The sequence below is a fragment of the Polypterus senegalus genome, chromosome 1 (assembly GCF_016835505.1).
Source record: "Polypterus senegalus isolate Bchr_013 chromosome 1, ASM1683550v1, whole genome shotgun sequence".
Lineage (NCBI taxonomy): Eukaryota > Metazoa > Chordata > Cladistia > Polypteriformes > Polypteridae > Polypterus > Polypterus senegalus.
This window is the reverse complement of record NC_053154.1, coordinates 298,006,515-298,032,247: the sequence shown is the minus strand read 5'-3', so window position 1 is coordinate 298,032,247 and position 25,733 is coordinate 298,006,515. Positions and strand designations below refer to the sequence as shown.

Sequence of the window (25,733 nt, the reverse complement as noted above, 5' to 3'; positions counted from 1 at the left end):
GTATTTTAATTAATAACCACAATCTATACTAATAAAAGACAAAGCCCTCACTGACTCACTGACTGACTGACTGACTCACTCACTCACTCACTCATCACTAATTCTCCAACTTCCCGTGTAGGTAGAAGGCTGAAATTTTGCAGGCTCATTCCTTACTGCTTACTTACAAAAGTTGGGCAGGTTTCATTTCGAAATTATACGCGTAATGGTCATAACTGGAACCTATTTTTCTCCATATACTGTAATGTACTTTAGCTCGATGGCCGTGGGGGGCGGAGCTGCGTCTCACATCATCACGCCTCCCACGTAATGACGTCAACTGACTGTGAACGCAGTACGTAGAAAAGAAGGAAGAGCTCCTAAAGAGCACTGATTTATAAGTGCAGCTACTGTGGAAACAAAGCACAGTGTAAACCGTAAGTTTAAATTAAGTTTATGGGCACGCTCTCGCTGCCGTTTGTCATGCCTTCGTCGAATACTTTATTAGCGAGATACAAGTTTAATGAGAAGACACAAGGTATAAACGAGACTTTAGATCACTTTGTAACAGAGTTAAAATTGCTGTAGTGAGAAACTTTTAAGTGCCGGGTCTTAGCTATCATTAAATGAAGCCGTGGACATCGCAACATCACACAAGAGAGCCGCTCACGTGAACTAACTAAACGCAATACGAGTGATCACTTCCATGCATCAAACCTGTTCAAAAAACGCATTACACAATTGACAAGGTAGGAAAAGAATATGCTCCGAGCTGAGCTCCACGGCTAACACGGTCTTGCGTAGGCAACTTCGTCACGCTGCCACCAAATACTCACAGAAAAATCCACAAGTTAATACACACGCTGTCTCTAGAGTTTCTCCACACTCAATTTATTCCTTGCATGCCCGTTATACCCTCTGATCTCCCATTTCAATTCAGATGCCTCCAATTTCCAGTAAGGCTCTGCTTCGCGATGACAAGTAATAAGTCTCAGGGACAGACGCTACAAAAAGTTTGCCATTGATTTCAGGCAAGATTGCTTTTCTCCTGGAAAACTATACGTTGCATTCTCAAGAGTGAGCTTGCACAGCTTCGTCATATTACAACCGGACTGCTGAACTGACAACGTGCTATATAAAGAGAACTATAACAATCGCAATAAATGAACAATAAAACAGCGGAGAACCCGTGGATTAAATAAAAAGGCAGCTTTCTTGGCGAGGCAAGGGAAAAGGAAGGCCTTATATGTCGTTCCTTTATAAAACAGCGGAGAAGCTGTGTAAAGGCTGCTTCACAAAAAACCAGCGGAGCGCCTTATATGAGCAGGCAGTCAGCTAAAAAGGGGAATCAATAATCGTAATAAATGAACAAAAAATAGCATGCAAGCCACGGATTAAATAAAGGAGATGGGTACCTAAACAGGACAGTTAGTCTCAAATAGCTACACAATAACTATAGCAATCGTATTAAACGAACAATAAAACAGTACAGCACCGCGAAGCAAGGAGAGACGATGGCCTCATATGGCGTTCGTTTATAAAGCAGCGGAGATGCAGTGTGAAGGCAGCTACACAAAAAAACAGCAGAGCGCCACACTCTGAATGTTTTCCTCACATCACCGTTATACCCTCTGATCTCCCATTTCAATTCAAATGCCTCCAATTTCCAGTTAGGCTCTGCTTCACGATGACAATTAATGTCTCAGGAACAGACACTACAAAAGGTTGCCATTGATTTGAGGCAACATTGCTTTTCTCCTAGACAACTATACGTTGCATTCTCAAAAGTATGCTCAGTGCACAGCTTGGTCATATTACATCCGGAGTGCTGAACTGACAACGTGGTATACAAAGGTCGCTGCAAAACATGGGGATTTTGCTATATACAGTATATATATATGTACTGTATGTATGTATGTATATATGTATGTGTGTGTATATATATGTAGATATGTATATATATGTGTGTGTATATATGTGGATATGTATATATATGTAGATCTGTATGTATATGTTTATGTATGTGTCTGTGTGTACATATATATATATATGTGTCTGTATGTATGTGTGTATATGTATGTGTATATATATATTGATATGTGTATATATGTATATATATGTAGATGTGTATATAGATTGTATAGAGATATGTGTATATGTAGATATGTATATATGTATATGTATATATGTTTATATGTGTGTGTGTCTGTGTGTGTGTGTGTGTATATATATATATATATATATATACAGTATATGACAGCAACACTCATACTAGTGACAAAACAATTACATTGACAATTATGTTACGCTATTTTTAAAATGTTTCCTTTTCTTTTTCATAACTTCTTCAACACACTACTTCTCCACTGCGAAGCGCGGGTATTTTGCTAGTGTATTTTAATAACCTACATTTTTTCACTCACTCAAGTTTCCTTCAACCTGTTCTCAGAGAGTGTCCTTCTAACCTGTTAGTTCTGACTTGAATAGTAAGCTACTAAATACACTGTAAATTCCACAGTGATCCTCGGAAACGCCACAGCACTGCAAGAAATTATATCCTGGTGGAATCCCCTTAAAGTGTATGCTGTTGTTGTCTGTGCATCCAAAGGAGACAAACATTTTATATCTGCCAGTTAATTTTAAATTCTGTAAAGAACATTGTTGTTGTTACCAGTTAAGATACTGTAGCTGTCTTATACAGTAGAACCTCTGGTCACGAATGTTTCTGAACACGTACAAATCGGGTTACGATCAAAAAGTCTGCCAAAATTTTGCATCTGTTCATGACCACACACTCTGGTGGCGAACAAAAACATTGGTGGCAAGTTTCCCAACGCACAATCGTACGTGCCAATTATTTTCCGTTTCCCATTTTCTTTTGTTTGCGTATTCAAGGCCTAACAAAGCAGCTGATGTTGCAAAAGGAGTTGCAATGTTAACCAAGCAGAGGCCTCAAGTGCTGGAAGAGGTGGAAAAACTGTTACTAGTGTGGTTGAATGAGAAGCAACTTGCAGGGGATAGCGTAAGCGAGGCGATCATATGCAAGAAAGCCAGGAAGATTCATGGCGATTTGTTGAAAAACAATTCCTTCTTTGAGTGGCGAAAGTGAGGAATTTAAAGCCAGTAGAGGATGGTTTGAAAAGTTTTGCAAGAGAAGTGGCATTTAATGTTTTTTCCCTGTGCTTAAAACTCATAAAAAAGTGTTTACTGCGAGTGGTTCAAAAGGGTTTAGCACGAACTCTTACAATGTTAGTTTTCTCTGTTATTCAAGGTTTTCTTAGTGTTTTTCAATGTTTTTACATTTAGTTTACTATTACACTGTACATTCTATGGTATAATTAACTATTTTTGTGCGAAAAAAATATATATTTACATACAGTTCGTATGGTATGGAATAGATTAATTGTATTTACATACAATCTTATGGGGAAATTACGTTTGGGTCACAACCAAATCGGGTCACGTCCAGAGTTTTGGAACGAATTACGGTTGTGACCAGAGGTACCACTGTAATTACTTTTCTTAATCATACAAATTCATAAAGAAATGCTTAAGCCATAAACCATTACGTTTGCTCCCTTAGTTGCATTAGGATATATTTAAGAGTGCAACCTCCAAAGAGAATTGAAAAAAAACATATACTATAAATGTCACAATATTGCACTTTTCTAAATGAAAAGCTAAGAGAAGCAAAAAAGACCATCTAAATAAAAACTGAGATCAATTAGATAAGATTCACTGATTGTGAAATTGGTTGGAAAAAAAAACCTGCAGTCACCAAAGTCTACCAGGACTGATCTTGGAAAGCACTGCTGAAGATTGTAAACTATAACGTGAACGCTGTGCCTCAGTCTTATCCTTAAAGGAGAAAATATGCACTATCAAATAAGCCTGTCACTTCTGAGTTGTGACTTTGTAAGATTTACCTTTCAACGTTGTTAAAACATGAAACATCTACAAATTGAAAAGTATCATTTCACTGTAACACATAAATTACACAAATGATAAAAATGTTTCGGATTTGAATAATTAAAATAAATTTGCTAAAAATGATAAAAGCCTTTAGACTGAAGGGGTGCAATTTCTGACATAGACATAACCAATGTTCTTTTCTGAAACTGAGAATTTTATATGTGCCTCTCTAGAAGAACACCAAGGTTAGTGTCCTGAGTGTTCTCTGCATAGAATTTGCATGCTCTCCCCTTCTCAATGTCGGTTTCCTATGGTTGCTCCTATTTCCTCACATGGTCCAAAGACATACAGGTATATGTGAACTGCTGTTGCTAAATTTGCCCGAGTGAGTGAGTGTGTGTGTGTTCACCGTGCTGGTGGACTAGTGCCCTGTCAAGGTCTCTTTTTTGCACTACACTCAATAACTCCTGGGATAGGCTTGAACGTCCCTGCGCCCCTACCCTGGTTAAGTGGGTTAGGAAAATGGATGAATGGATGGACTCATTTGTGATTACTATAAAATTAAACCATTCTTTATTCTTATACCACAACTCTAAAGCAGCATGCAACAAGAGTGGCTAGTGCTGTGTTTTTAGCTTTTGTAGGTAGAACCTTAACAGGCAAAGAAGGGCTACTGTAAGTGTTAAACATCTCATCACTAGCTACTGTCCATATTTATAACCAAACAAATGCTGCATTAAATGAGACTGTATTATGTGTTTTATATGATTTGGGTTGCACTTAATGACTAGTAGATTTCATATTAAGTCAAATTATTTTTTTCAGACTAGTAGATTTCATACTAAGGCAAATTATTTTTTTCACAATCCTGTTTGGACATTGATGGCAAACAAAAATGCTTAACTGTTCCAGTAGCATTCGAATTAGACAATCTGATCTGGCCAAGATGACAAAAAGGTTTCTGACAACACACAAGGCCAGCATAGATAACCATTGGTGCACAACAAAAACTCCACTGTAAAAGTCATAATTGAGGTTTTATTTTTTTAAACATGGTAATAACTTCATCAAAGACATAGCTAAATCACAAACCTGAAAAACAACACATTTGCAACTAACAAGAAACCAAGAAATATGTGTTCAAAGACTTCACGTGTCTTTTCCTCTACTGCTCAAAAAGTAAGAAATTACACTGCAAGCTGTCCCAACTTGAAATTAAAGTCCAATATTTATTTTTCTCAAACACATATTTTAAAATACACACTGAATAATTCATAATATGCTTGTCTCCATCAATAAGTTTAACTGTGTGATGCCTTTCAAAAAGAGGAATAATGTTTTCTATTATGCTTTATCAAAGTGTTAGTGTGCACACTCTTTATTTTACTGCATAAAACTTGTCATGAGTGTTGACTTAAAAGTTGCAGCTGAGAGTCTCTTTAAAGACCTTTCAATAGTCCAGGTTTGTATGTACATTTCTTGCTTATAAAAACAGAAAATGCTAATCCTTAATTCTGAGAATTGTAAAGTATGTTGGCGGCTAACTTTTTTCTTTAAAGTTTTATTTATGCAGACAAAATAATACAGAGGTTAATTTAGTCTACATGAACTTTTAAAAAACATGTAGTAAAACATTTTACATGCTTAAAATTCCTCAGATTTGAGATTACTTCATCAATCCATTGAAATGAAGTAAACAACCCAATAAATTAAGATCACTAGCACAGTGTAATCAATACACAAGTAATGGTACAAAGAAAATGTTACTGATAGCAACATAATCAAACCTAGACTTTTAAAACTGAAAACAACACTGATTCCAGTTCGGCCATTAAAAATAAAAGTTAAATAAAGACTTTTTAAATTCTTTGCAAAGGACTGTAATGCATAAAAGAATGGTGAAGAAAATGAAAAGGACCGAAAAGAGACAGAGTGAAATATGTATCCTCTCTTCTGGTGTACAAGGAAGGGAACTATCAGGTACTGACAGTCCCTGAGAGCAATGGTAACATGCATAGATATTAGTACAAGACAGAAATGGATACAATCAGGTAGGAAGCATTCAATGTTTCTTTGATATTGGTGAGAAGATGAAGTAACATGAACCAGGAATGGCTGACCCTTCTTACAGAGATTAGCCAAAGCCATGGGGTGCTAGCAGGACGTTGAAACAACTCCTCCTAAATGACATGGGTTTACATATAATGCTAGGCCAAAAAAGTGGAAAAATAAACATTAGAACTGGCAGCTGTTCCCTCCAACCTATTTGATTTGACAAGTTGCAGACAGCTATGACTGAGTTACTAGAGATGTCACACTCCATAACTGATGATCATGGGCACACACTGAAACTCTGCACAATTAGCTAAGATTATGTAAATGAAGGCTATGGCTGACATTCATTGAAATAGTGATGTAGCATGTAGTGTGACACCACCTTAGATCATCAATCCAAACATTCAGCATAAAGACAACACTAATCATCATTTCTCAAGAGCAGAAATAAACAGCTAAAAACTGCAACAGAGATAATTACAGTGCTTGTGTACACATGAAGGCAGCAGTTTAAAAGCAAATTAGATATGCCAAAAGACAGCTGGAAAAGAATAGTACACAGTTAGATTTTGGTTCACCTCCAAAAAATAATTTCAATGGTCAAAAAAAAGTTGGAATTGACACTTTTAGCTTTGGTGTTAATATAGATATGGGGAAAGTTCTGACATCAGGAAAGGAGAATAATAAACAAGGTTAAAACAAATCAGTTAAAAAAAGACAATCTAAAGCATATAAGCACAGCAGTCCATTTAAGAATTCAAGTAGGAAAAGAGGCAGCTCTTCAGCTGCATTATTTTTTTGTTTTTAAAAAGTGCCTTACGTTGAAAATGACAGGGGGTCATTGCAGTGTTTCAAACTTAACTGCCATCAAGACTGTTATGTGGTTTGTCACATTGATATTGTATCTGATTTTCAAAAGAAAATAAATCTTTCAAATTGGTTAATTATATGAAAACAATTATAGACATTTGAGTACCGCACTCTCTACATGGTTTGAGGCATAATGGTGATGAATTTATAATAAGTAAACACTGTTATGCAAACAGGGTTCCTTTCTACATCTGTTCTATTATACTGATTGTGTAAAGTACTGTACATGACAACAAACAATGTGCCTGTAAAGTGTACAGAATAATATTAAATACATTACATTTGCTTACATCTTTACCTCTGTGTCATTACGAGTTTTAAGCCTAGAGAGTTTTGTGACATGCACAACAAGCCTTTTCAATATTAATGGTGATTTAACGTCATTTTATGTTATTGTGCCATAACATTTTCAGGCCTGCTTAGTCCATTTCAGGGTTTGCTAGGGCATAGTGGTTAGTGGTACTGCCTTAAAATTGTGTCTTGCCCAGTATTGTTTCATATTGCTGGCTGTCAGAATATGCACCAGCTTCCCAGCATACTGAACAGGAAAAGCAGATTAGAAATTATTTATTTAATTATTAAGTCCCTGGCCTATTTAAAAAAAATCACATGTAAAGGTAAAGGTATGCCAACAACTGAACCACACTGCAGGCAACAGACAGCCAGTACCATTAATGCAGTTATTACCAGGGTGGTAGAACTTATGTTAAAAAGGATTGCCTCTGATGAAAAAGAAAAAAAAACTCCAGAGGTACGTCAACAAGAGCAAAGTAATTGGGTACAGCTACAATTAAATGGGAGTTCTCCAGTCCAATAGATGGTACCAAGGAGGCTGGTAACATTTTATGTTGCACCTAGGGCTACCTGGCGTTTAAATAGCTCTTTAAATCTGTGCTGGGGCTCACGAATGCAAAGATCCCTGGGGTTGGATGGGGAAGTTCTAGCGGGATGGCCTGAGGAGTTCCAAAGGGAAAGGGATTTGATTGGGCCTTAACAGCCCCTTCTGGTCAGTATGTGAGTTGGTAGTCTGAAATCAGGAGGGTTGTTAGCAGCAACAGCTCAACTGGCGGGTGTAAGAAAGGTTAAGAGGGAATGTAAAAGAGAAACAGGGGATGAGGAAAAGGAGTGGTACTTTGGTAAGTGGAAAAGTGCATATAAGTCACCCCACCATGTACGCAGCAGTGCACATACGACTTTAGTAGGCCCAGAGGAATAGCAAAATTGCTTTTTTTTTTTTTGTTTAGCTCTCTGAACCACTCTGTTGGTTTAACCCACTTTTTTGTTATTTTTTTTCAATGAATACAATGCTTATTGTTTTTTTATTTGCTTGCTTAATTGCATGCTTTTAGCTAATATACAAAAGGAACTTTAATCTGATTATTTGTCAGCAGCTCAGCTAGGTGTTTTAAATTCCATGGTGGCAGTGAAAAACATAGAAAAATGAAGAGGTATGTTTTTCTGCATGTTAGTACTGCAATTGTCGAATTTTGTGCTTTTTTTTCGAAACCAGTCTACTCTTTTTTATGCAATGCATCCTTAAATACTTCCTCCTTTTTTAAGGCAAGTGTCATATTTCCAACATTACGTCTATACCATAGATTGCCACAGAGCATTTCAACTAAAAAATTTTAAAAAGTACTTGGTGTAAAATTTAGTGTACTCCAAGAGCTTTGTTTTCAAAGCTGCATCAAGCAATAAAAAAAGCTTCAAATATTGATTCTATTCTGGCCAGCATTTACCAGAGCTTTAAATCAATTCCCATGGTCAATTTTCTCTACTGCACTTTCAACAGAATGTGCACGCATAAGGAACAGGATAACACAATATGATAAACATACATTACTGCACAACTCTTTATTAAAAACATACATATTCCACCCATAAAACGCAAATTGCATGTACTCAACGAACGCCTTGCCCAATTAAAAGCTGTTACTTCACTAGTAAAACATTGCAGAACAATATTTTAATATGTGGAATGAACTGGAAGAATTATATCTTGTTGAAAAAGACAATACTCTCCCTCTGTGTGCTGCAAATGGGGGGCAAAATGCAGAATTGTTATCTTCGTAGGGTGAAATATTCTGCAACAATATTGCTTAGTCAGTAAAATTCTTGCCTTGACCTTGCATCTTAATAAGGCAACTGGTTGATCTGAATTCTTTTTTATAGTAGCACAACTCTAAGAATTCCCAATCTGGGTTTTGACTTATCATGTCTAGACTTACTTCCTGAAACAGGCACACAAATACATCACTTTAAAACTGGTCAAATCATGTTTGTCGATGCCAAAAAATGTATAAACCCAGTGAAAATGAGTTTTGATGGTTGTGATGTTTACAGGTCATATTTACATTGTATTTTCTCTAATTTGCAAGAGAAATAACAACATTGTATTTGTTTAAAACATTTAATACGTTTAAAAAATATAAAACTGAATAAAAGTTTTGATTATATATGTAATAAAGATACATTACTTTGGAGGCATGTGTCATGTTGATTAACTCCAGTCCTTCACTTTCATCTTTTTCTAAAACCAAAATACGAGGTGTGGCAGAAAAGTAATGAGACTGATTTTTTATTTACCAAAGTTTTTATTTGTTTCAAACATCAATGTTATCCCCTTCAAAGTAGTTCCCTTGGGCAGCTACACACTGATGGAGACGTTGTTCCCACTGTTGGTAGCAGCGCTGGAAGTCTTCAACCGGTATGGTCTTCAGCATGTCCATTACACTCTTTTGGATGTTTTCTAAAGTCCCGAAATGACATCATTTGAGGACATTTTTCAGTTTAGGAAAAAGTAAAAAGTCACACGAACTGAGGTCAGGTGAATAAAGGGGCTGGGGAACCACAGGAATGCCTTTTGAGGTCAAAAATTCTGTCATGGAGAGGGCAGTTTTTCGGCACCATTTTGGCACAGACCTTTCGCATGTGCAAATGTTCAGTCAAAATTTGATGAACGGTAAATCTGTTTAAATTTAATTGTTCACTCAACATTCTTAATGTTAAACGACGGTCTGATCTCACAAGAGTGTTCACACATTCGATGTTTTCATTGGTTTTCGAAGTTGAAGTCCTCCCTGAACGGTGTTCATCTTCAACGTGTTTTCTGCCTTCCAAAAATGATTTGTGCCAGCGAAAACCTTGAGCTCAGGATAAAGAATGTTCCCCGTAGGCCTGTTTTAACTTTTCAAATGTCACACTTGCCGTTTAATGGCACAACGTTGCTCCAAATTCTGCTGTTCCATTTTGCGTGACGCACAACCAAAAACACAACTTCGCTAATAGCAGTAACAAAAATCACGTAGTTAACGGAAGGAGTTGAAACTCGCACTGAGCTATGGGAGGGTACTGATACATGTGCTCTATCAAGGACAACAGCGCAGCGTTGCCAGATCGCTTGCAGTGTTGCCAGTCTCATTACTTTTCTGCCACACCTCGCACAGTTAGTTATACTAGGAGAGGAGCAATAATGTGACATTAACACAATTTTCGGAAAACAGTTCTACAGAGCAGCCTTACCGTGAAATTACACTTTACAGTCATTGGTGACACCAACATACATTCAATGATCTTAGTTTTCACAAGTCACCTTTAGCTTGCAAGGTGTCTACTAATGTTAACTAACTAGCTCGCTAGCCAATATCTTTCCATACTGAGTCAAAATATAAAAGTTAGTAGGGGTTGTAACTGTAGAATGTTCAATGCTGTTGCTTTAAAATGACATAAATAATGAACATTCATAATAATTAATTAAACGCTTTTTGAAATTCATGCTATAAAAACTGCACTTGCACAAAAAGCCATCTGGTTGCTAGCCATATTATCATTGCACATCTCTTTGCAGTTAGGATTCAAGGTAACCAACAAACAAGCAGTAAGTGACATCTGTCACTGGTGCTCCACTTCCATGTTTTGATTTGAACTAGTTTGTTGTTTAGTACTAAGGCTGTGGTGCCTAAAAATCAAACATGAGTCTCAACATTTATTATGAAGAAGATACCCAACATTCAGAAGTATTGTATAAAGATAAAGTTACTTTCATTTAATTAATTTATTACAGCATACAGAGAGGGCTATTTTTATTTTATTAATCTATTAGAGCTTTTCTATAGCCATATGTTAAAGATAACACTAACTGCCTAGTTTGGGTGTTTTAATGGTCCACGCAAAATCTATTTAAAACAATAAGCTATTTAGATACATCTATTATCATGGCCCACATAAAATCAATTCAAAGTCAAACACAACTTAAATATATCTATTATCTATATATTGTCTTGTGTACTGTATGAGTACATAGATGCCAACTTAATAATTAGATTTCGTCACAGCTATACTGAAGGTAAAGCTATTTATTCATTATTGTATAGACACTCAAACTAAATTGATTTGTTCAGCTAAATATCATGATTATCTTTTGGACAACACTTGAATACTAAGTCTCCACGCACAGCTTTATACTCAACACATCTCTTCCTATTTTCAGAGCAAGCCTTATCCATTATTGGATCATGGTTGTGTATGCACTACAGTAGCCCAGGTATAACACATAGATATCCAATCAAGTATACTGAATACTTTTAGTTTAGTAAGGGCTGTCAGCCTATTTTTTAATTTTATATTGACTTGCTGCAAGGAATTTAAATTACATTATAGTTTATGTTCAGACAGCGCACAACTGAAATTCTGTTATGGTATGTGGTGTCATTCAGGCTGTTCAGAAATTACAACTGTACAGTTTTATGCTGTAGGTGGATAATTCTACACTCAATCTCAGATTTACAGTGTATTTCATTTTTTAAACAGAATTTGTCGGCAATTTTATTTCATTGTTTCATCTCAACACTGCTCCCATAACACCATCAAGTATTTATTTTTAACAAGAAGTGTCTTTGTAACAAGAAAGAAAAGGTCTAAATTAGCATAAGCCACCATAATTCGAGGTATTTATAAGAAATGTAATGATTTACTTCATGATGTTTAAAGTCTAAATATTTTCAATTGTAATGGAAATGTATTTTTTTCACACTCTAATAGAGTTCCACAGAGGCCTAGATTCCTAATAAAGAACCAAAAATAACATCATATACATAATCTCTGACCCTGAAGTAGTTTAAAATGATACCCCACTTGCTTATGTTTGAAATTCCAAATTCATCAATTTCATACTGTGCAAAAATAAGCGCACTACATAAGTAAACAGACATAATGATGATTCATACCCTAAATAGTGCACACTAACACAAAAATGCAGTGGTGCAATGAATTGTAGAAATGAAGGAACATTAGCATGAATTGGGGCAGAGGTGAAAAGGATTAGTACCAGTCCTTAAAATTTGATGGATGAAGATGTTTAAGAGGCTGCTATGGTATGTTCTGCCCTATGGTAATAATGTGAACAGTTTATGACACTGATGACTGGGGACAGCCATTGATGATGTTCCTGGATTTCCTTAGACACTGCCTAACATATGTGTCTTCTAGGCTAGGAACCTAACCTCCAATGATTTGTTGGGCAGAATGCACTTCCCTCTGCAAAGGTTTCAGCTGAGGTCAGTACAGTTTCAATACCAGAAAATGATGCATCCATTTAGAATGCTTTCAATGGTGAAGATGTAAAATGATCTTAGGGTGAGAGAGCATATGCCAAACATCTTCAGCTGTCAGAGGTAAAAAAGACGTTTTGCACCTTCTTCGCCACTTTTCAGGAATGAACATTCCTTGTAAGATCATAAATAATATGCACACCAAGGAACTTAAAACTTCTCATCCTCTCCACAGTAATCCTATTGAGGGTGATAGGAGGATGTACACCTCCTTGGTTCCCTAAATCCACCATTATCTCTTTGGTCTTGGCCACACAGAGGGAGAGGCAGCTTTTGCTCTGATTTCGACTCTATACTCAAGTTTCATCACAACTGGAAATCATAGCCACTACAGATATATCATCAGCAAATATGACAATGATGTTAGACCTATTCCTAGTCATGGGGTATTTTCCAACCAAACTTATGTTCAGAGGTATGCAACAAAAATACTGAGTAACATTGGATAAAGGTAGATAGTGAAAAGTTGTGAAATTAATTCAACACTATGGCAAAGGTTATACAGGTTTTCTTCTATATGTGAAAAGCCCACATTTGCCTCACTTTATTATTTATTACTAGCAACTTGGCGCGTGCTATGCTGCGCGTTGGATGACCACAGTTGAAGGACTCTCGTCGAGTGTGTCATTGGCACGCTTTTGCCTCTTTCTTTCACGATCACGGCGTAATCTGTCTTTTCTCTCTGTAGGGGTTTCAGTTGCCTTTCGTTGTGCGGCAGAGACGCGTCGTTGAGCTAATCTGTGTGAATGCTGAGTGTCCGTTTCTTGCGAGCGACTGTCACGCCTTTGCCTCTTTGCTTCGTGATCACACTGTAATGTGTCCTCTCTCGCAGCAGCAGGTTTAGTTGCGTTTCGTTTCGGCATTGTTCCGTAAGGTCTCCTCCGTACAAGTGCACATGGGTAGCTGAAGAGGGAAAAGCATAGTGGGCATAGTGGAACACACGAATTGGTGACCAGGGGAACCATCCGACTCAGACGCGGGGCTCGAAATACTCAAGTGCACATGTTATTTATAATTTCAATTTTTTTTTTGTTATGAACTTCCCCAAAAGAGTTGATCTCTGTAAATTGTTAATAGTATATGAACAATATACTCTGTTGTAGTACGGGGCGTTAATTAGCGTCACACCTGCATACACCACGTGTTTGGCTGTAACGCCAGAAGCGCGGTGGATGCTGTAAGGGTTGGTTGTGGTTTCTGTTTCTTTCGTGATTTTTTTATTTCATTTAATTGATTATTTAATAGGCAGAGGGGAGAAGACGTTAACGTGACGCTCTGTCTATTTCTTTACTTTGTCTTGAAAAGATTTTCGGGAACAGGAAAAATAAAAGCAAAGGGGAAAGAACGGAGGGGGGTAAGCAGGAATTCTGAGAGGGGACGGACTGGGGCTTTTCTACGGGGCGGCTATACAGCCAAAAGGAACGCGGACCCGGACACGGACACCGCGCTGGGCTTTTATTATATAGATGATGAGTGGTGTGGGAGGACTTTCCTCAAAAGTTTGTGGTGAACAGGCCACTACAGCACACATGCTCAGCCTTGCAGCACTGTACAAGCTCAGCTCTACTCTTCCTCCACTTCAAGAACATTTGAGTTCCAGTGCATCATTACCCTCCACTGTGACGCTTCTAGAATTTCTTCAAGAATTTGGGCACCTTGACCACTAGCTCAGCTGGTCAAGTGAGCAGCGAACAATGAATAAGTGAGTTCTTCTGGATGTCTCTATATATGTTAATTTTTGTCATTTGATTAATTGTTCAGTTAATGAATTATCCAATATAGATCAGCGGTCAAAAACCATCCCTGGAAACAAGCTGAAATACAATGAGGAAAATGATCAATTGACAAGTACTTCTCATGATACACTTAACAATTTGGTGCAGAACAGTGAAAAAATGGAATCTTCAGTTCCACATACTGGTAAAAAGTGAAAATACCATGATGAATTAATGAAGTGTGAATTTCGTTAATAGGAGGACTGTTATAAACCCCAGTGCATAGGATAATACTGTTGCAGCATTTAAAAGAAAACATGCCGGCTATAGGAATAAGGAACGCAATTTTTTCAGTGCTTATCAAAACATCAGAATGTAGTATCACATCTGTCATGAGCTAACAAAGATGAAGAAAATGGAGTTGAAGTCATGCAAGGTATTAGTTATCATGTTGGTAAAAATCGTACTATACTGGGGTGAAATTCACACTAAATCTGCTAATTTCTCTTTGTACAAAAAATGCTGATCTGTGTATGAACATGTTCAAAAGAAATTAGCACTATCCCTCTTTCGAAAAACACAATTTTCTCAAAGAATTCAGGATATGTCTGGTGATGTTGAGGTGACAGTAATAGGTAAAATTAAAAACATTAAGTATTGTTCAATTAACATTGATGAAAAGCATAAATGTAAATTTTTCTGTTCTGCTTGTCATTGAGAGGTATCTGTGGCTTCAGGCACATTTTCAATAAAAAAATGTGGCCCGCAATGTGCAGACTCCAGTCTGGGGCGTGTGTGATAATGCTCCACTCCAGGATGATGAAGGCACCTGGCTGATTGAGTAAGCACAGGAAAATGCGAGTGGCAATCAGGTGCCTCATTATTGCCAAGGGTGGAGCACCGTCTTACATCTCTCCATTGGGAGAGGTGTTTATAAGGAGCATGTAAGGGCCTGGACTGGATGGAAGAAAATAGACTGGTCATTGAGAATGAAGAAGGTTAAAAGAAGAGGAGAAAAAAAAAAAGAGGCAGAGACGGAGAGCGAGTGTACCCATGCTGAACTAAGTGAGGCAGTTGGTCAGGTGTGAGCCTCGAGGCTGTAGGATCTAGAGGTTATGGAAGGTACTCCTACTGAGTACTTACCTGGGAATAGGAGTGGCCCAATATGCAGTGTTTCTGCGGACGCTGAGGTACTGGAGGTGGAAGACGTACGCGGCTAAGCATGCTACCCCAGGACTGCTAAAAGATGGGCAATGGAGACCAAGGTTTGAAGGCTGACTGCACTTGTCAGCGGACATCTCCTCCTTCTACGAAGTCCAGACTGAATAAGGGGAGGAGACGGCAGATTTGAAGGAAGCATTGGGGCTCAATGTATTCATGGACTGTCTCATTGTTTTTACTGGAGCTGTTTTTAATGTTCACACTATTTTTATGGATTATTAAATATGGAAGACAGCACTGCACTACTGAATGCTGTTTGTTTGCCTTTGTATGAAATAAAAGCACTGTGGCACTTTTAGAACATTAGAACACTCTAGACAAGAACAGGCCATTCAGCCCAACAAAGCTTGCCAGTCCTATCTACTTATTTCTTCCAAGAAAGCATCAAGTCGAGTTTTGAATGTCCCTAACGTCTTACTGTCTACCACACTACTTGGTAGCTTATTCCAAGTGTCTATCGTTTTTTGTGTAAAGAAAGACTTCCTAATGCTTGTGCGAAATTTACCCTTAACAAGTTTCCAACTGTGTCCCGTGTTCTTGATGACTCATTTTAAAATACAAGTCTCAATCCACTGTACTAATTCCCTTCTTAATTTTAAACACTTCAATCATATCACCTCTTAATCTTCTTTTGCTTAAACTGTAAAGGCTCAGCTCTTTTAATCTTTACTCATAATTCAACCCCTGTAGCCCTGGAATCAGCCTAATCACTCTTCTTTGGACCTTTTCTAGCGCTGCTATGTCCTTTTTGTAGCCTGGAGAGCAAAACTGCACACAGTACTCAAACTGAGGCTTCACCAGTGCATTATAAAGGTTGAGCATAACCTCCTTGGACTTGTACTCCACAGATCGTGCTATATAACCTAACATTCTGTTAGCCTTCTTAATGGCTTCTGAACACTGTTTGGAAGTTGATAGCTTAGAGTCCACTATGACTCCTAAATCCTTCTCATAAGGTGTACTCTCGATTTTCGACCGCCCATTGTGTATTCAAACCTAATATTTTTACTTCCTATGTGTAATACTTTACATTTACTGACATTAAATTTCATCTGCCACAAATCTGCCCAAGCCTGTATGCTATCCAAGTCCTTCTGTAATGATATAACGGATTCCAAATTATCTGCTAATCCACCTATCTTGGTATCATCTGCAAACTTAACCAGCTTGTTACTTATATTCCTATCTAAATCATTTATATATATTAAAAATAGCAGCGCCCTAGCACTGACCCCTGTGGAACACCACTCTTAACATCGCCAGTTCTGATGAGGTTCCTCGCACCATCACCCTCTGCTTCCTGTGTCTGAGCCAATTCTGCACCCATCTAAAAACATCACCCTGAACTCCCACTTCTTTTAACTTGATGCCCAACCTCTCATGTGGCACCTTATCAAATGCTTTCTGAAAGTCCAGATAAATAATATCATAAGCTCCACTTTGATCGTATCCTTTTGTTGCCTCCTCATAGAATTCCAACATGTTAGTAAAACACGACCTCCCTCTTCTGAACCCATGCTGACTGTTCAGAATAACTCCTGTCCTTGTCATGTGTTGCTCAATCTTATCCTTAATAATTCCTTCCATTAATTTTCCTGTGATGCTTGTTAAGCTTACTGGCCTATAGTTGCTTGGATCTGCCCTGTCACCCTTTTTATATAATGGGATGATATTTGCCATTTTCCAGTCCTTTGGAATCTCTCCAGTGCACAGTGACTTCCTAAAAATATGTGTCAAGGGTTTATATATGTACTCACTAGCCTCCTTAAGAACACGAGGATAAATATTATCTGGGCCTGGTGATTTGTTTGATTTCATCTTATTTAATCTGAGCAGCACTTCTCCCTCTACAATTTCCAAATCCCTCAGTACCTCCTTAGTAGTTGTGTTTACCTCTGGGAGGTTATCCACTTGCTCACTTGTAAACACCTCAGAAAAATGTAAGTTTAGGGCATCTGCTATTTCATTGTCTGTATCTTTTAATTCCCTTTACTATTCCTGATGAACTTGACCTCCTCCTTAACTGTTCTTTTACTACTAAAATACTGAAAGAATCTCTTGGGGTCTTCTTTGCCTTATCTGCTATATTCCTCTCCAACTGTCTTTTAGCCTCTCTGATATCCTTCTTAATGGTTGCCCTCATGTTCTCATATGCTCTATGTTCTCTTTGCAGTCATTAGTCTTATATGCCTTATACAGCAGTTTTTCCTTTGCAACTTCTTTTTAAATCTTTATTAATCCATCGTGGAGTTTTTTAGTTTCCTATTACTTCCAAATTTAGGTATGTATCTGTCCTGCATTACATGTAAAACATTTTAAACCTGTTCCACTGCTCCTCGACTGTCTCCACATTTAAAAGCTTATCCCAGTCTATCCTACTTAGACTTTGTCGCATCTGCTCAAAATTAGCCCTACTAAAGTTCAACTTAACAATTTTAGTCTTTGCATCTGTACTCTTACAAAATACTGAGAATTGTATTACATTATGGTCACTTGACCCTAGTGGTTCAATCACCTCTACACCCTCAATTCTATCCTGATTATTACAGAATACTAAACCCAGACAGGCTTCACCCCTTGTTGGTGCTTTAACATGCTGTGTTAAAAAACAGTCACTGATTACTTCTAAAAACTCCTGCTCTTGTGCTCCTCCATCTGTAAGGTTATCCCAGTTAATATTTGGATAATTAAAGTCCCCATGACTATAATATCCCCTGTAAACTTGCCTTTTGATATTACTAAAAGATGTGTGTTGAAATTACTGTCTGAATTGGGTGGTCTATAACACACTCCTAAAATAAGACCTTTTCCCTAATATTTTCCAGGCGAAGCCACATGTCCTCACTAAGATGGGGCTCATCATCCAACTGAAGATGACTTACATTTAAACCTGTTTGGCATAAACAGCAACCCCACCTCCTTTTCTGTTCTGTCTATCCTTCCTAAAAAATGTGTATCCCTCTATGTTACACTCATCCCCATCTTTGTTATTTAGCCAGGTTTCCGTTATTGCTATAATATCATAATTATGCTCTGCTACATACAACTCCAACTCACTTACCTTATTTTTGATACTTCTAGCATTAAGGCAAGCTATTTTTAATGTGTTAATCCTTCTACTTTATGTTTGCTTAAAATTTACATTACTATGCATTTTTATTTCTACACCATTGTTTGTTCTCCCATGTATAGATCTAAACCTGGCCTGTCCTAAACTCTCTGCCCCCCCATTCCCTAGTTTAAACAATCCTCGACTAGCCTACACATACGCCTCCCCAAATACATTGGTGCCCCTCCAGTTCAGATGTAACCCACACGGAACAGGTCCCATCTGTTCCAAAATGAGTCCCAATGCCCCATAAACCTATACCCTTCTACCCTGCACCAATATTTGAGACACGCGTTAAGCCTTCTAATCTCCTCAATCTTACCTGGACTGGCGTGGCACAGGCAGAACTTCGGAGAAGACCACCTTGTCATTTCTGCTCCTCAGCTTGGCACCTAACTCTTTGAATTTCGATCGCAGAACTGACAGACTACCCTTATGTGTGTCATTTGTTCCAACATGGACAATGACAACTGGATCCACCCCCACTCTGGCCAAGAGCCTATCCACCCTTCCAGGGAGGTCTCCCACCTGTGCTCCCGGAAGGCAACACACCGTGTGAGACTCTCTCTCTCTGGAGCACACCTGTGCTTCAATCCCCCTAATGATTGAGTCCCCAACTATCACTACCTCTCTCTTTTTGGGAACTGGTTTTGAGGTGGCCCGTTGGGGCTCCTTATCCCTGCCTACCACCTCATAATTATCAGAGTCAAAGTCCAGTTCCGCAAGGAAATGATAACGGTTTGACACTTCTAATTCTGGGGTTTATGCACCTACCCCTTGTCTGACTTGTCTGACTGGTTACGTTACAGACGGTGGCAGGTTCAAGAGGCTCCTAGAAGGACCTGGTTTCATGGAATTGATCCGCACCATCACAAAATGTCAGGTTGTTATTCAGGTCTTCACACTCATGTTATGCAGGTAAAACCAATATAACATAGAACCTCTACTGCATCCACAGGTAAACCTTGCATCGAAGCACCTTCTCGGTGAACTAAAAGTTGTTCTAGATGAAGCTGTAAAAGTGGTTAATTTCATAAATTCAAAGCCCTGAAACTCAAGGCTTTTCAGAAGTAGGGTGGTTCTCTCATGGGAAAGTCCTTACCTGGATGTTTTAGCTTGACCATCATTTTCTGCTTGCTTTCAAATTACACGACTGTATTGGATTCACAGACTTAAATATCAGATTTTTTCTACAAATAAACAAACTAAATATGGCTCTTCAGAATAGCTCAGCAACAATCTTCAACATTGAGTCTATGATTAAAAAAGCTACATTTCTGGAGGTCATTGAAAAAGGTCAGCCTGAGATATAGTATCTGGAACTCTGCACAATTTCTTATCTAAAACTAAGCTGTACTTCTCCCAGGAATGAGTGAGAAAATAATTGAACACTTTACAGGACTAAAGGCATTTTTCAAGAAGTACTTTAGAAAATCTTCAGAAAAGAACAAGTGGATTGCAGCAGCAAGATTATTCATCAATTACAGTTGATCAAACTTTCAACTTATACTACTTTAAGAGCTGAATTCAAAGGAAAATTCCTTACTAATAGTTGGGCCAGCAGAGAATAAGAACATCTGACTGACAAGACACTTGAGTTTCTGATGCCATTTACAGATACAGAGCTGGTGGAGAGTGCTTTCTCTTCTTTTACCTTAACAAAAAATAAATATCACAGTAAGCTGAATATAGGTCCATATTTGAGACTATATCTTACATTACTTGAGCCTGACAAAAAAAAAAGACTTTGGACCTCAAAACAAGCTCAAGGATTGCATTAAACATGCAATTATGTGTTGTGTTTTATAAAAAAAATATTTGAACTTCAAATAAATAACAAACTGCGGTGGGTTGGCACCCTGCCCAGGATTGGTTCCTGCCTTGTGCCCTGTGTTGGCTGGGATTGGCTCCAGCAGACCCCTGTGACCCTGTGTTCGGATTCAGCGGGTTGGAAAATGGATGGATGGATGGATTGATAAATAACAAAGATTTTATAATGATTAATAAATTCATTAATAAATGAAGCAGGCTAATTTGTATCATAACTTTTTATTCTTGAACACAAAAATATATAGTGTGTTCACCTTATTTTACATTATTGAGGGAATATAGGAGAGGACTTAGTACACATCCCTGGGGGACTACCGTGTTGAGAGTTATTATAGAAGTGATGCCACCCGGTCTAACTAACTGGCCAAAAGGAAGTTCAGAATCCAGTTCCACAAAGATGTAATTTTAAACACTAAAATATAACAGAAATGGTCAAATGACCAAAACATTGACATTTTTCAAGTTGGATCTCACCCCCGGCACCGCCCCCTTTCTAGATCAGATTTTTATAGTAAAAACTGCACATTGTTTATCGCATTAAGTTTCCACCCAATGGGACACATCTGTTGCAACATAAAATGTAGCAATCTAAGTTAAGAGCTTTTTTTTTTGTTAAATGCACATTGTTATAAAAAGCATTACAACTGACAACACAAACTTAGATTAAAATACCTTGTCACTGTACCCTCTGCCCTTCTGCCATTGTTGTAAACTGTGTTCAGGTATATGCAAACTTCCATACTGACACTGCACCTCTAGAATAGGACCGGTTTTGTAAACAACTGAAATTTCCCTTACAACCTGTAAAAACAAGGTGTGGCCACCAAAATTGATGGGACCGTCAATAAAACGAGAAACATGAAAAAAAATGACAAGTATGGAACATGACGGTTTATGGAAAATTCTGAACATCTGAAGACAAACTGATCTGAAACAGCGCTTATTATGGCCTCATTTAAACTTGGCCCTAATGTCAACCTGTTCCCTGCACAGCCTGTTATCGTCAGCTTATTTTGATTCAAGATCAGATTTCATGTTTCAAATCAGAAATGTTTACGATTTTGTCAAAGGTTTCCTCAGCCTGCATCCACAAAAATAAAAAAAAGGAAGACTAGTGTCACCAACACTTTTTTTACTCAATTACGACCTTTTTCGGCCACCTGAAGTAAGACTCCTTCCGGTACTACTTCCAAGTTGTAGAATAAACGACAGTACAGTATTGTGTAATTCATGATTTTTATGCCAAAAACGCAGCGTCACCGCAGGTCCACTGCACGCGAAACTTAAAAGCTTTTGTTGTAATACAGGCGCTCTCGTCAGAAAAAGAAAAACATTGAGGACCAACCTGGTGATTTAAAACTTTGTCACTAGTCGTTTGTGTTTTCGAAAGTCCCCGCTTCGGAGGCGAAACGCTGTCGCCGTGAGCCCAGAGCGGCGCGCGCGTCCCCCACTCCCGCCTGCACGGATTGTGTCAACCTCGCGCTAAAACCAAACGCGCGGAACTCGCGTCCCGCCAGGCGCCTGGGCACGACACGGAGGCACGAGAGTCACGAAGACTGCGGGAGTGTGGCTGTGATGTGAAGGCGACTCCAGCCATCGATTTACTGAAAACATGATTTTTATTTATATTCTGGTTAATGGGGAAACCAAAGGTTAACGGCAAACTGTTCCTAATCTATATGGTACGTGTCATTTTATCGTATTGTCATTCGGGGATTTTCTGCTCAAATACATTAAAGGATTATCTCGGGCGCCCCCAGTTGGTCAGATGCAGATTTCTCCTAAGATGCTGGCTACTCGGTTTCCTCTTGACACAACTAAGCTAAAAGTAGAGCTGGTGGCCAGTTTGAAATCCATGCCCTAGACTAACTTCAACTCTCTGTCGTGTATTATTCTGCCTGGTCTACTGTTATTTCTCGTACATTATAATCGGGCCACATTGATTCCGTTGTCTTTGAGTAAAAATATAACATCAAAACCCAATTGGATGTGTCGATAATCTATCCGAATTCGCGTTTGTCTACCGATAGCTAAAAAAAATAAAACAAAAAAACAACAAACAATGATTTAAAAGTAGATATTTCACAGCTATGTTCTACTCACCTTCTCTTCTCTGTATGCCAGCCAGAAACTGCACCAGGAGCTTTACTGTGCATGCGCGATGTACATTCTCACTGGTGGGGTCGGTCGACAAATTCTGTAACTCGACTGTACTGAACACTACGGGCGCCCTGCAGCATACGACCTTGTCTCGTGTTCATCCCCAGCGGAGCCGCGGCTAATAGAGAGGAGGTGGGGAATGCAGTTACAAAGGGCTAATCATTCGCAAGGTTGTGGTGTTTTGTGTGTGCGTGTGTTTTGTTTCCATTTTTTTTTTACTTATTTGCAGGCTTGTTCTGTGAAGAAAATCTTGAGGGAAAAGTTGTTAACGTTAGAACGGAAGAAAGGAGACCAACAGGATAACCGAGAAAAAAAGGTTGCTAGGCAATATAAAATGACGGGGCACAGCAAAGCAACTTAGTCAGAAGCAGAGGAGGTGGGAGTTTTGAAGAATCTATCTATCTATCTATCTATCTATCTATCTATCTATCTATCTATCTATCTATCTATCTATCTCTCCACATCTATTTAAATCAAATGAAGTTCCAAGGATGCAGTATATATCAGGGTAGACCTTTCTTAATAGGCCATTCCTTAACCACAACCGCACAATGTATTAACCATTTCAAACAACAGTTTGCTAAAATAACATTATCAATGAGCATTTTGTAACATTTCAACCCAAATACAAAACAGCACCAACCAGTGTGTTTTTTTAATGTTACAAGTCAATTTCAAAGATTATAAGCCCATATTTTATAGCAGTACAAACCAAGTGGCAAAAAATCCTTTTGACAATATGTAAATCAAAAATAGTAAATAATTGTGTCCTTATCTAACACAGCACTAATTCCCACAGAATTCATCTCCAAGCTTTTAGAGTTGTAAAGTCATTAATAACATCCACAAAATTCACTTAATTCTTTCTTGGTACATTGTTAAGTGTCACTTTAAATCAATATCAGTTTACTAAATCAACTCTTAAAACAGCCACAGTGGCTGGTAACATTAAAATAATATTTACTTAAAAGCTGAAGCTTTATTCAATGTATGGAATTCTAAAGGTGCCAGTTCATCTTTAAACGTGGCACAGCATATCTTATTTAGGTGCTTCAGTTGGCCTTTAAATGCTGTGGTTAAATCACTCAATGTTATTTTTGATAGCATCATCACAAAAGACCATCACAAAAGCAATTCATTTTAGTATAGACCATCCTGGACCTCACGTTAGCCTCAGGTTCCAGAACAAATGTTCTGTGTCCCTGTGAAAGTCCCACCTTCTTACCAACCTTCTCCCCCATTCTCAGTATTGCAATACAAACAACTTCCTCCTTGGATAACTTACTGTAATTAGTTTGTCCCCACATTTCCCCCTTTCTAACTGGGGTATTTCTGCCAATTTCATATACAGTTGGGTATTTAATTCTACCAATGTGAGCTGAATAAACACTGAACAACTGAATTTCTACACAAAGCTTTATTGCACCCATGCAGTGTAACTTATGTTATAATTCCCTGTAATTTATGTATTAAGTGTAATTACTTCAGTACAAATGTTAAAAAAAATTACAAATAGCTGACTGCTCTAGTTTAGCTCTTGGTGTTATTCTGATTCTGCTATTTGAGCCACTGAACAGAAGAGGAGGTACTGCTTTCAGTGCATTAAAAACTGATAAATATAGCTTTCATTTTTCTGAGTACATGATTAAATTGAATTAATCATGTGGGTTCTTGTAAAATGCTTTAATTTTTAGATTCAGTGTAATTATTATTTATAAAAACAAACTGTCCACAAAATAATCTTGTGATTAAAAAGCATTCAATGAATCGCATATACCTTCTTCTTAGTAACGAGATTCAAAGACTGGATTGTAAGTGGCAGAGCGTTAAAAATGTGGCATACATTTGTTGATTGCATGCTGTACCTGCAATTTGTACATGCTGTTCACACTCAATTACTAGGTGCCAGGTAATAATCATAATAGTCTGCATTGTCTCACTTCTTCCTTAGTAATTTTTATACCTGTTAACAAATAATAAAAAAAATATGACAAGTGTGCTCCATGATAGACTTGTGTCCTGTCTAGGATTAGTTCTTCCTTTGACCCTGGTGCTGATGGAGTAGACTGTGACTCTTTGTTTATTTAGCCAAGTTAAGACAATATCTGTTGTGGTGTTGTGGTCATGCCATAAAAAGCCTGGGTTCAAATCCTGAGCTGGTCAATACTGTATCTATGTGGAATTTACACATTATTCATTTGTTCCTCATGTTAACTCCTACCTAGGACCAATTGTCATTTGTGTTGGTGTTTGTTGCTTCTTAATTGCCATCTTTAAAGAAAACTGTTTAGGCAGTGAACACAACATTCATTCAAACTCAATCTAAGGTATGAAATGAGTGCTCTGTGCTAAAGTTATAAATACAAAACGTCAGTTGATTAATTTCATAAAATACCACACTGGTTCTCTGCCTGAATTTGCCCAGTGTTGTCTGGGTTTATAGCAGCTCAATGAATTGGATAATCAACATAGGGAAATGGAAAGATGAAGGGTGCTAAGCATACTCAATCAGAGTAACTTGGCAACTTGATGTAATGTTATTTTGGAGAAATTAGGTGTATTAGATTCTTTGTTAAGCTGAATTGCCTGTTCTTGTCAAAATTGTGCAAACGTTTTAGCAACTGACACTCAAACTTCCTTCATTTACTCATTGCCCTTTGTGTTAAATAGGCTTCAATATCAAATCCCTATTGTGGCACGGATTGAGCAGGTTTAAGATTATTATTTTATATTTAGTTGGACGAAATAATTCAGCCAATCAATAGTAATACAAGTTGTTGAATTCAGTCTGCCAGGAATCAAACAAGTAGGTTTACTGCCAGATAACTATTGGCTTTCTACTATGCTGAAATACTCTTCTGATAACCTCCTGCATATTAAACAGTTTTTCCAGACCAATTGGTCAGACTGGAATATCCTAAAAGACACTGGTATTGTGAAGCGCCTGAAATATTTACATCACAGCTCAGGTCACTTCCTCTGTCGGGCTGTGAGTGGAAAGTTCAGTGGCAGCATTTGTTCAGGTGTACGCCATTATACTCATGGCTTTGGAAATAAAGACAAGTCAGTGTGCCAAATTTGCAATATGGTAAAGTAAACTCTGTTTATGGATCTGTGCAAAATTAACCCACTAGCTAATATTGCATTGTTTAACACAAAATCTTTTAATGGTGAAGCATTGGTGGTCACAGAATTCATTACTGTCTTCAAACTTGATATACTTTACTTAATAGAAACTTTGCAAAAAAACAAACAAATTTACATTTCTTACAG

The 25,733-nt window shown here is 37.9% G+C and overlaps 1 protein-coding gene across 2 annotated transcripts in view; it reads right to left on the bottom strand.

Annotated features, from left to right (window-relative positions):
- LOC120514395 (cytosolic purine 5'-nucleotidase) overlaps positions 1–22,491 on the bottom strand; it is a 112,554-nt gene extending 90,063 nt beyond the window's left edge. The window contains exons 1-2 of one of the 2 annotated variants that reach the window (XM_039734757.1): positions 22,404–22,420; positions 20,017–20,124 (exon numbers count right to left, since the gene is read on the bottom strand). The gene's annotated coding sequence lies outside the window, so the exon portion shown is untranslated. Of the gene's footprint in view, positions 1–20,016; positions 20,125–22,403 lie in introns of both variants that reach the window. The other variant, XM_039734749.1, reaches the window with a different exon arrangement.
- Between the last annotated feature and the right edge of the window lie 3,242 nt (positions 22,492–25,733).